This window comes from Hypanus sabinus, chromosome 30 (genome assembly GCF_030144855.1).
Source record: "Hypanus sabinus isolate sHypSab1 chromosome 30, sHypSab1.hap1, whole genome shotgun sequence".
Classification (NCBI taxonomy): domain Eukaryota; kingdom Metazoa; phylum Chordata; class Chondrichthyes; order Myliobatiformes; family Dasyatidae; genus Hypanus; species Hypanus sabinus.
This window is the reverse complement of record NC_082735.1, coordinates 38,691,917-38,704,352: the sequence shown is the minus strand read 5'-3', so window position 1 is coordinate 38,704,352 and position 12,436 is coordinate 38,691,917.

Sequence of the window (12,436 nt, the reverse complement as noted above, 5' to 3'; positions counted from 1 at the left end):
CAAATGGGCAATGGCATTCACTTTTTACCTCTTTGCCTCAGTACCGCACCATTGGCATTGTTGGAACAATAGAGATTGATCAGAAGGGCTAAACTACGATGATAATTTGCAGGGAGTAAAATCTGAATACACTTAGCAGATGCAGAGTTAATACTTCAGGTGTGATGAAAACGGAGGTTGAACCTGATACATTAACACTGTTTCTCTTTCCACAGATACTGTCCAAACCTTCGTTCATTTCTAGAATTTTTCTTTTCTAGTCCTGGTGAAAATTCTCAGCCCAAAATGTCAGCTCTATATTCCTTTTCATAGATGGTTTCTGACTTGCTAAGTTCCTCAATGTTTCAGGAGCAACTTCTTCACCTCCATCATCAGAGTTTTGAATGAACAATGAACCCATTAACACTACCTCAATACTTGTCCAATCACAAACAAGAGAAATTCTGCAGATGCCAGAAGGCATGTAAAAAGGGCAACGTCTTGGAAATTTCAATATACAGGTAGATTATGAGAATCATGCTGGTGTTGGATCCCAAGAGAGGGAATTTTAGAATGCCTACAAGATGGCTTTCCAGAGCAATTTGTGGTTGAGCCCATGGGAGAAAAGGCAGTTCTGGTTTGGATGTTCTGTAATAAACCAGGTTTGATAATGGAGCTTAAGGTAAAGGAACTCTCAGGAGATAGTGATCATATGATAAAACTAACCTTGCCATTTGAGGGAGAAGCTAAAATCGGATGTATCAGTATTACAGTGCAATAAAGGGAATTGAAGATGCATGAGAGAGGAACTGGCCAATGTTCATTGGAAAGGTCCACTACCAGGGATGACAGCAGTACGGCAGTGGCTGGAGTTCTGGGAGCAGGGGTTGGTCTTGGGCCTGCTTTTTCTCACATCAGTCATTTGGATGACAGAATTGATGTCTTTGTGGCCAGGTTTGTAGATGATATGAAGATAGGTGGAGGGGCAGGTAGTGTTGAAGAAACAGGTTGCCTGCAGAAGGACGTAGAAACATTAGGAGAGTAGGCAAAGAAGTGGTAGATGGACTATAGTGTCATGTGCTTTGGTAGAAGGAATAAAGGTGCAGATTGTTTTCTAAACAGGGAGAAAATTCAGAAATTGGAGGTGCAAAGGGACTTCGGAGTCCTCGTGCAGGATTCCCTAAAGTTTAATGTGCAGGTTGAGTCGGTGGTAAGGAAGGCATATGCAATGTTAGCATTCATTTTGAGAGGACAAGAATATAAGATGTAATGCTGGGGCTTTAAAAGGCACTGGTCACTGCACTCAGAGTATTGTGGGCCCCTTATCTAAAACGTGCACTGTGATTGGAGTGTCCAGAGGTGGACCACAAGTTATACTGGGAATAAAGGGTTAACACATGAGTGTTTGATCGCACTATGCCTGTACACACCAGAGTTTTGAAGAATGGGGGATGGGGGGGGAGGGAGATCTCATTGAAACCTATTGAGTAGAGTAAATGTGGAGAGGATGTTTCCTATAGTGGGGGGAATCTAGGATCAGAAGGCACAGCCTCAGAATAGATGGGTGTCCTTTTAATACACAGATAAGGAAGTTTCTTTAGCCAGAGGGAGGAGAATCTGTGGAATTGATTGCAACTGTCAGCTGTGGAGGCCAAGTAATCAGGCATATTTAAAGCAGAGGCGGATGGGCTCTTGATTATTAAGGGCGTCAAAAGTTACTTTGAGAAAACAGGAGAATGGGGTTGAGAGGCCCAATAAATCAGCCATGATGGACTGGTGGAGCAGACTCAATGGGTTGAATGTCCTAATTCTGCTCATTTGTGTAACACATACACTGGAGGAACTCAGCAGGTCAGGCAGCATCTATGGACAGAAATATAGTCAATATTTCAGGTTGAGACCTTTCATCAGGACCTCTTGAGTCCCTCCAGCATGTTAGAAACATAGAAAACCTACAGCACAATACAGGCCTTCGGCCCACGATGCTGTGCCGAACATGTACTTTAGAAGTTACCTAGGGTTAGCCATAGCCCTCTATTTTTCTAAGCTCCATGTACCTATCCAGGAGTCCCTTAAAAGACACTATCATATCCGCTTTCACCACTGTCACTGGCAGCCCATTCCACACACTCACAACCTTCTGCATAAAAAACTTGCCCCTGACATTTCCTCTGTACCTAATTCCAAGCACCTTAAAACTGTGCTCTCCGTGCTAGCCATTTCAGCCCTGGGGAAAAAGCCTCTGACTATCCACACGATCAATGCCTCTCATCATCTTATACCTCTATCATGTCACCTCTCATCCTCTGTCGCTCCAAGGAGAAAAGGCTGAGTTCACTCATAAGGCATGCTCCCCAATCCAGGCAACATCCTTGTAAATCTCCTCTGCACCATTTCTATAGTTTCCACATCCTTCCAATAGTGAGGCGACCAGAACTGAGCATAATACGCCAAGTGGGGTCTGACCAGGGTCCTATAAAGCTGTAACATTACCTCTCAGCTCTTAAACTCAATCCCACAGTTGATGAAGACCAATGCACCGTATGCTCTCTTAACCACAGAGTCAACCTGCACAGCAGCTTTGAGTGTCCTATGGACTTGGACCCCAAGAGCCCTCTGATCCTCCACACTGCCAAGAGTCTTACATTAATACTATATTCTACCATTATATTTGACCTACTTATCTAGGTTGAACTCCATCTGCCACTTCTCAGCCCAGTTTTACATTGTATCGATATCTCGCTTTAACCTCTGATAGCCCTTCACACCACCCACAACACCACTAACCTTCGTGCAATCAGCAAATCTACTAACCCATCCTGGCAGGTCTTCATCCAGGTCATTTATAAAAATCACAAAGAGAAGGGGTCCCAGAACAGGTCCCTGAGGCATACCACTGGTCACTGACATCCATGCAGAATATGACCCACCTACAACCACTCTTTGCCTTCTGTGGGCAAACCAATTCTGGATCTACAAAGCTAGGACCTCTTGGATCCCATGCCTCCTTACTTTCTCAATAAGCCTTGCATCGGGTACCTTATCAAATGCCTTGCTGAAATCCATATACACTACATCTACAGCTCTTCCTTCATCAATGTGTTTAGTCACATCCTCAAAAAATTCAATCAGGCTCGTAAGGCATGACCTGCCTTTGACAAAGCCATGTTGAATATTCCTAATCATATTTTGCCTCTCCAAATGTTCATAAATCCTGCCTCTCAGGATCTTCATCAAATCACCAACCACTGAAGTAAGACTCACTGGTCTATATCTACTTCCTTTCTTGAATAAGGGAACAACATCTGCAACCCTCCAATCCTCTGGACCCTCTCCCGTCCCCATTGATAATGCAAAGATCATTGCCAGAGGATCAGAAATTTACTTCCTTGCATCCCACAGTAGCCTGGGGTATATCTTGTCCGGTCGCCCGCAACTTATCCAACTTGATGTTTTCCAAAAGCTCCAGCAAATCTTCTTTCTTAATGTCTATATGCTCAACCTTTTCGGTCCACTGTAAGTCATCCCTACAATCTCCAAGGTCCGCTTCCATAGTGAATACTGAAGCAGTGTTCCATACTCACTTTCCCCTGTCACTTTTGGTCCCATTCTCTCACGTCTTATCCTCTTGCTCCTCACATACTTTAGAAAGCCTTGGGGTTTTCCTAATTCTGTTCTCCAAGGCCTTCTCATGGCCTCTTCTGGATCTCCTAATTTCATTCTTAAGCTCCTTCCTGCTAGCCTTATAATCTTCCAGATCTCGATCATTACCTATTTTTTTTTTAACCTTTTGTAAGTTTTTCTTTTTTCTTGACTATATCTTGAACAGCCTTTGTACACCACGGTTCCTGTACCCTACCATCCTTTCCATGTCTCATTGGAATATAGCCATGTAGAACATCACGCAAATATCCCCTGAACATTTGCCCATTTCTGCAGTGCATTTCCCTGAGAACATCCATTTATGCTTCCAAGTTCCTACCTGATAGCTTCATATTTCCCCTTACTCCAATTTCCTAACTTACGAAGTTAGAACTTCGTAAAACTGTCAGAACTTTGTCCTGACAAAGGGTCTCGGCCAGAAACGTCAACAGTGCCTTTGCCTGGCCTGCTGCATTACACCAGCATTTTGTGTGTGTTGCTTGAATTTCCAGCATCTGCAGATTTTCTCGTGTTTACTTTCCTAACTTGTCAGTTCCTATCCCTCTCCAATGCCATGGTAAAGGAGATAGATCACTATCTCCAAAATACTCTCCCACTGAGAGACCTGACACCTGACCAGGTTCATTTCCCAATACCAGATCAAGTACAGCCTCTCCTCTTGTTGGCTTACACACATAGTGTGTCAAGAAACCTTCCTGAACACAGCTTAACAAACTCCACCTCAGCTAAACCTCATCTAAACCCCCTCGCTCTAGGAAGATGCCAATCAATATTTGGGAAATTAAAATCTCCCACCACGATGACCCTGTTATTATTATACCTTTTGGAATGTTGGGTAAGCATTCCTTAAAATTAATTCTAGATGCTCCAAGAGTGGTGTCAAATTGTAGCAGATGTCTGGAATGAAGATCCTAGTTTGTGATCAGATCATCTCACCCTGATTACAGAAAGTGTAAGTAGTATAGAAGCGACAGATCTGCCATATTCAGCAAGACACTGGTGGGACAGGCTTGACTCTGTCCTGATTAAAGATCTTGGTCTTTATGTCTTTTCTCGTTGCTGCCTTACCTGCTGAGTTCCTCCAGCATTTTGTGTGCATTACTGGGGACCAGGCTTGACAAGCTGATTGGCCCAATCTTATTTCCCCCAATGTTCCAAACACAAAAATTCTATCAGTTGGATAAAATGGTCTTACCCAAGAGTGAGTGAGTCAAAGCAATGTCAGAGAGCAAGCAACAGTGGTAACGCTGAGATATGAACGCAGACATATATCTCTATACTTAAGTGTATTTCATTTCCAGTTCTCAGTGAATTATGGCCTTACCTCAATTTCAAAGTAAGTTTATCATCAAAGTACATATACATCACCATATACAACCCTGAGATTCACTTTCTTGTGGCATATTCAGAAAACTATTGAATAATAAAGATTGCCCAACTTGGGTGTTCAACTAGAGTACAGGAGAGAACAAGCTGTACAAATACAAAAGAAATAATAAATAAATAAATAGATATTGAGAACACAGGGTAAAGTCAAAGAGAGTGAGTCCACAGGTTTTGAGAACAGCTCGGTGTTGGGGTATGAAGCTTTTTCCCCTCTGGTTCAAGAGCCTGATGGTTGAGGAGTAATAGCTGTTCCTGAACCTGGTGGTGTGAGTCCTGAGGTTCCGGACGGCAGCAGCAAGAGAGCATGGCCTGGATGGTGGGGGTCCTTGATGATGGATGTGACAGCGTTTCATGTAGATGTGCTCAATGGTGGGGAGGACTGCAGGTGTGTTTGAGAAAATGAGGAAGGATGTTACTAATTATCAAATGAAAAACAGAAGTTGCCGAGAAAGTTCAGCAGGCCAGGCTGCATCGGTAGAAAGAGAAACGGAGTTAACTGCTCAGACTGAAGACACGTCATAACTGGGAAAAGGAATAAGGAAATTTGGAAATCTTCAGGGAGGGGAAGAGATCAACGACTGTTGGTAATTTTGCTAGTTGACTCCCATCTAAATCTAGAACCAAAATCAAACTGTTTCTGTACCATGAGTCAATCTTATTGTTCGTGTTTGACTTAATTGCTTTGGATGACTGGTTTGTTTCCTGTATTTCTGCTTCGTCTTTTTACTATTCCGCACAATTTGTTCAGGGCACCTTGGCACGGACTGGCTCCATGGCCTGCAGTCAACCAACGACAGTGCCAAACTGAATACTCCTTTATCGCTTGATATTCTGTGTGTTACTCACTCGCTTTTTGCTATTTGCACCATCTGTTCTTTTCTTCGCACGTTGGGTTTTTCCCAGTGGGTTCCATGGAGTTTCTTTGCTGCCGATGGGAAGACAAATCTTCGAGTTGTATACCGTATACTTACTTTGACAATAAATGCACCTTGAACTTTCTCACAGTCTGTGTGCTGGAGTGAGTTGTTCTCACCCAGTCACAGACAAGGGTGACACAAAGTGTGGCAGCAAGTCAAATATTGCACAACCGCTGCGGTAGGAAGGGAAGATAGTCAGTGCAACTTGGGTTGTCAGAGTCAATCCCGACATTCTCCGTACGGAATTTGTATATCCTCCCCATGGAATGCATGGCTTTTCTCCAGGTGCTCTGGTTCCACACCACCCCCCCCCCCCCACCAAACTGTCCAAGGATGCACTGGGTAGGTTAATCGGTCATTGTAAATGGTCCCATGATTAGGCTAGGGTTAATTCGGGGTTGTCAAGGGTTGCTGGGTGGTGCAGCTTAAAGAGCCAGGAGGGCTGACTCTCTGACGTATCTCTAAATAAATCACTCACACAGTGTCGTCCTTGCAGTTCAGATTAAAGAGGGAACCTCCCAGTCTGTAATTGTTTCAACAGGTCCAACTGAATATCAAGGAAATGTTGGCTGCTGGCCTGCGACTGGTGTTCTAAGTCCAAAAAGCTAATGACCAGGTATTTTTTTTTAAATGGAGGGAGGAGACAGACTGAGCTTAAGAGAGAAAACCATTTCAGTTCACTCTGAGGAAATTCACCACCTACTGGAAATGTAGGCCACTGGCAACGTTAGTAAACAAAAGGAAGCGGATGCGGCCCATTCCATCACAGGTAAAGTCCTCCCTGCCATCGAGCACACCTACAAGGAATGCTGTCGCAGGAAAGCACTGTCCATTATCAGGGACCTCCAGTTCCCAGTCCATGCTCTCTTCTCATTGCTGCCAGCAGCATGGAGGTACAGGGACCTCAAGATTCACACCACCAAGTTCAGATAGTTATTACCCCTCAACCATCAGGCTCTTGAACCACAACACTGAACTGTTCCCACAACCCATGAACTCACTTTCAATGACTCTTCATCTCATGTTCTCAACATTTTTATTGATTATTTAAAAAATCTTTGTGTTCGCGGTTTGTTGTTTTTTTGCACACTGGCTGTTTGTTCGTCCTGTTGGGTGAGGTTTATCATTGATTCTCTTATTTACTGGAAATGCCCACAAGAAAATGAATCTCAGGGTTGAATATGGTGGCATATGTGTACTTTGATAATAAATTTACTTTGAAGATTGACTTTAAAAATGCCACTGTGCAAGATGTAGGATAAAACACAGAGATAGTATTGAGCACAAGTCTGTGTAATCTGATCCCCTTCAATCAGAGGTTTCCCACTGTGGACCCCTACCGCTAACTGAGGGGTCGGACCCAGGCTGGGGACTGCTGTCCGACCGTGGACCCCTACCGCTAACTGAGGGGTCGGACCCCAGGCTGGGGACTGCTGTCCGACCGTGGACCCCTACCGCTAACTGAGGGGTCGGACCCAGGCTGGGGACTGCTGTCCGACCGTGGACCCCTACCGCTAACTGAGGGGTCGGACCCAGGCTGGGGACTGCTGTCCGACCGTGGACCCCTACCGCTAACTGAGGGGTCGGACCCCAGGCTGGGGACTGCTGTCCGACCGTGGAGCCCTACCGCTAACTGAGGGGTCCGACCCCAGGCTGGGGACTGCTGTCCGACCGTGGAGCCCTACCGCTAACTGAGGGGTCGGACCCCAGGCTGGGGACTGCTGTCCGACCGTGGACCCCTACCGCTAACTGAGGGGTCGGACCCAGGCTGGGGACTGCTGTCCGACCGTGGACCCCTACCGCTAACTGAGGGGTCGGACCCCAGGCTGGGGACTGCTGTCCGACCGTGGAGCCCTACCGCTAACTGAGGGGTCGGACCCCAGGCTGGGGACTGCTGTCCGACCGTAGACCCCTACTGCTAACTGAGGGGTCGGACCCCAGGCTGGGGACTGCTGTCCGACCGTGGACCCCTACCGCTAACTGACGGGTCGGACCCCAGGCTGGGGACTGCTGTCCGACCGTAGACCCCTACCGCTAACTGAGGGGTCGGACCCCAGGCTGGGGACTGCTGTCCGACCGTGGACCCCTACCGCTAACTGAGGGGTCGGACCCCAGGCTGGGGACTGCTGTCCGACCGTGGACCCCTACCGCTAACTGAGGGGTCGGACCCCAGGCTGGGGACTGCTGTCCGACCGTAGACCCCTACCGCTAACTGAGGGGTCGGACCCCAGGCTGGGGACTGCTGTCCGACCGTGGAGCCCTACCGCTGACCCCAGGCTGGGGACTCCTACCTTAAATAAAAGCTCAAAGACTCGAGAGAATTAAGTCATTTATTTTCTTTTTTTTTGTACCAATGCAAGTGCCACACTTGTTTTATTCTGCATTTAAAAACACACACACAACTTTTTCACATTTAATATCCTAGCACACCCCTTTCAGCTAAAAAAAAACTATTTAAATACAATAGTGGGAACTAGGGCAACAGCTCAGACTTGAGTAAATATACAGATTCCTTATGTACAATTTTACACTTACAGGCACCTCCTGAGACAGGGAGAGAATCCCTTCTCATTTCCAGAAAGTATGTCAAAACACTTAATGCTTGCTCAAACCTGTTCCTCGTTTCCCCAGTTTTTTTATTGTATGGGTTCAATGTGTTCAGAAGAAGAGTACAGGAGTTAACGTGTTCAGAACAATATCTGGCTCTTGTCGTTGAACAGGGGATTTATACGAGGGTGCGAAAGCTGGCGATACGGCTCAAGTTTCCAGTCGCTTCCAGATACAGCGCAGCAAAGTCTCGCGCCTGGTACCTGAGCCACTCGTGCACCAGCCCAAGCCTCCAACTTGGGCAGGTCAGCTGACCTCAGTGAGTGTGTTCATGTGTGTACGGAGGGGTTAGTAGGGAGGCAGCATGGAGGCTGCAGCAAGGCAAGGGGTTAAGTCGATGAGCTGACAGAGGCAATGTCCAAGCATTGTAGTCACCCAATCTGAACCAGGCCCTTGAGAACCTGTCTCCTATTTACACAGCTTCTCCGTTCAAACACGTGAACCAAGGTCTCCAGGAGTACCAAGCCCAGATAGTGATGCAAATACAGGATTGTAGGGCACACGCTGGCCAGTGGACAGTTCATTTTTCTAAATTTAAGTTATTATTGTATATTACACATTTCATTGGTTATAACACCCGTAAATGTACTGTAGATATGCACCAAGGGAGTGTACAGAATTTCGACTGGATCAATACTTGTATAAAAATTGTCAGTTCTGAGCTGACATTTCAGGACAATGTGATAAGGGCAACTGAACCGTTCTCCCTGTGCACATAAATAACTGAAGTGTGATCGGGAATTAAGGGCGAGCAGTCAGTCATCAGGAGATTAGAGGCCAGAGGAAATCACTGCCGATTCTACCCTGTCTGATAGTTGAGGCTCAGCAAACAGTGAAAGGTCTTTAATTTGATAGAGAGAGAGTAAGCATTGGGCCGGTTTCCTACAGGTCAGATCACCCAACATCATTCTGCAGGTCCGGTACATGTGGCAATCATGGGAAATCATCCCCGGGATTACAAAATAAAGAACCCTAGATCAGTCATTTCCTGTAATTTATAGTGTATTTTATGCATCATACTGTACTACTGCTGCTACAAAAGAGCAAAATTCACAAGTATCATACCTAGTGGCCACTTTATTGGGTACACCCATCATTAATGCAAATATCCAATCGGCCAATCGTGTGGCTGTAACTCACATACACAGAAGCATGCAGACATGGTCAAGAGGTTCAGTTGCGGTTCAAATCAAACATCAGAATGAGGAAGGAATGTGATCTAAGTGACTCTGAACATGATTGTTGGCGCCAGATGGGGTGGTTTGAGTATCTCAGAAACTGCTGATCTCCTGCGATTTTCACACACAACCATCTCTAGAATTTACAGAGAACGGTGCGAAAAACAAGAAATACATCCAGTGAGCAGCAGTTCTGGGGGTGAAAGCGCCTTGTTAGAGAAGGAGGCCAGAAGAGAATGGTCAGACTGGGTCAGGCCGACAGAAGGCTACAGTAACTAAGTTAAACATGCATTTTAACAGAGATGTGCAGAAGAGCATCTCCGAACACATAACACATCGAACCCTGAAGAAGTTGAGCTACAACAGAGGAAGACCTCACCGTGTTCCTCCTCGGTACCATAATGGAGTGGCCACTGAATGTATGTCAGTGATAATAGGCCTGATTCTGATAGATACTGTGCAATATTTGTTAAGCCTTTGGACAGTTCCCAATCCATGGCCAAATCTTTACACTGAACAGAGAAGCAGTTTCAAGCTTCCTAACCAAACAATGCTTCCTGCACACATTCTTACAAACAAAAGACAATACAGCACTACATCTTTTTAGGTAGGCCTTCAGTGACAGCTTAAAAAATTACATTTCAATTGAGCTCAAAGTACTTTGACTTTGAAAACAGCTTTGTTAAATCTCTCCTTTCCAGGACTTGAGATCAGAATTTAAGAAAAAGGGTAAACAAAAGTTTTGAGTGTTTCAGAAAGGGGAAGATAAAACAGTAAGGGGCGGAGTAGAAGATGAGGGAAAGCGGAAAAACAGGACTAAAAGAAAACTGGCCACTCAAACTGAAGCGTGCAAGCAAACTCATTTACAATGTAAACAAGAAATCCCACAGACGCAGGAAAACCAAAGCAACACACAAAATGCTGGAGGAACTCAGGTCAGGTAGCAATGAATAAACAGTTGTCATTTTGGGCCGAGACCCTTCTACAGGACTGACAAGGAAGAGGGAAGATGCTAGAATAAAAAGGTGGGGGAAGGGGAAGGAGGTTAGCGAGAAGGTGATAGGTGAAGCCAGGTGGATGAGAAAGGTCAAGGGCTGGAGAAGGAGGAATCTGATAGGAGAGGAGAATGGACCACGGGAGAAAGGGAAGGGGAGGGGACCCAGGGGGAGGTGATAGGTAGGAGAGAAAAGGTAGAGTAGGGAATAGAGGAAGGGGGTTTTTGAGTTAATTTGTTTACCAGATGGAGAAGTCGATATTCATGTCATCATTTTGGAGGCTACCCAATTTATGATGTAGAATTGCCTAGGAATTTACAATTATCACTAGACATTCCACAAAACAAAGTAATGCTTCAATCTTCAGCTGTTTGGGTGCCACTATGCAGGTCCGATGAGAGCCTGGAAACTCCCGAGTGGACAGACAAAGCTTTCAGTTGCTGGATCTCAGAGTGATGCTCTGGCCCATGGCCAGAGGTGTAACCACAGGGACAATACAAACCTCAGCACAGTTCTGAGGTTGTCTAGTGACCTGAGCTGTTGCTGGGACAGAGCAGAGTCAGGACTGAAGCCTGAAAGGGAACTGCTGGAGTCTGTGATAGGATGCTGAGAAGCCAGTTTGGGACCAGCCTGCATGCTGATCAGGATATCAGCCCGATTAGGATTCCATTCTGCCATACACTTGGAATGCCGGGATTTTCTACACGCTGCCTTGTGATGCCTTTCTATTTATCAATTGTTGATTTGTTTATTTTTCGAGCCACAGTGCCCAGCAACCCCCAATCTAATCCTGGTATAGCCAAGGGACAATTTACAATGACCAATTAACCTACTAACCAGTACATCTTTGGGAGGAAACCAGAGCACCCGGAGGAAACCCACTCGGTTACGGGGAGAGCATACAAACTCCTTACAGGCAGTGGTGGGAATTGAACCCAGGTCGCCAGTATTGTGAAGCGTACCACCATGCTGCCCTGAAGGAGATCACCCTGCACAAGCAAAATGCAAATCACAAAGTTCAGAAGACGTTGCGTTGAGTTTCCCCGAGTTATACAAAACAGTCATCAGCTGGTCATTACTGAGATTCAAAAACAAAATCTATTTTTAATCACAAACACTGAAACAGCAACAGTATACAATTTAATTTCTAGGCATAAATCTGCAGAGAATGGTTACAAACACCAGTATATTGGCAATGGGGCAAGTACCCTTCACCTTTGCCCTCTTGAATCCAATTCTGGCCTCCACACGGAGTCCACATTCTCTCCATCACTGAATAATATTGACGAGACCAGAGTTAGAACCATTGAACAAAAGTGCAAGGGAAATGACCCATGTGTCGGAACCTGAAGTATTCTGAGGTAACATCTTTGGAATGGAAGCAAATGGAATTTTATTTCAAACTATGTCCATATTTGTATTCTGTACTTCTTGCAAATGTTCTTTGCAATAGACCGATTATACTTAACAAGTAAATTTTAAATTTGATATTAAGACATGGAATGTGCTTAACCCGACACTGACAAAAATGTACCCTTTAACGAATTAACGATAAAACCAATATATTCCTGGAAAATATTTAACTCCATGGAAGTGCATTACAGTATTCTTTTAGAGAGCTAGTATTGAACAAGATGGCTCAAAAGGCCTGGCCAAAATCTTACTCTAAGCTACGCCACACCATAGACTGAAACTGAGTTGGAGGAGGTTC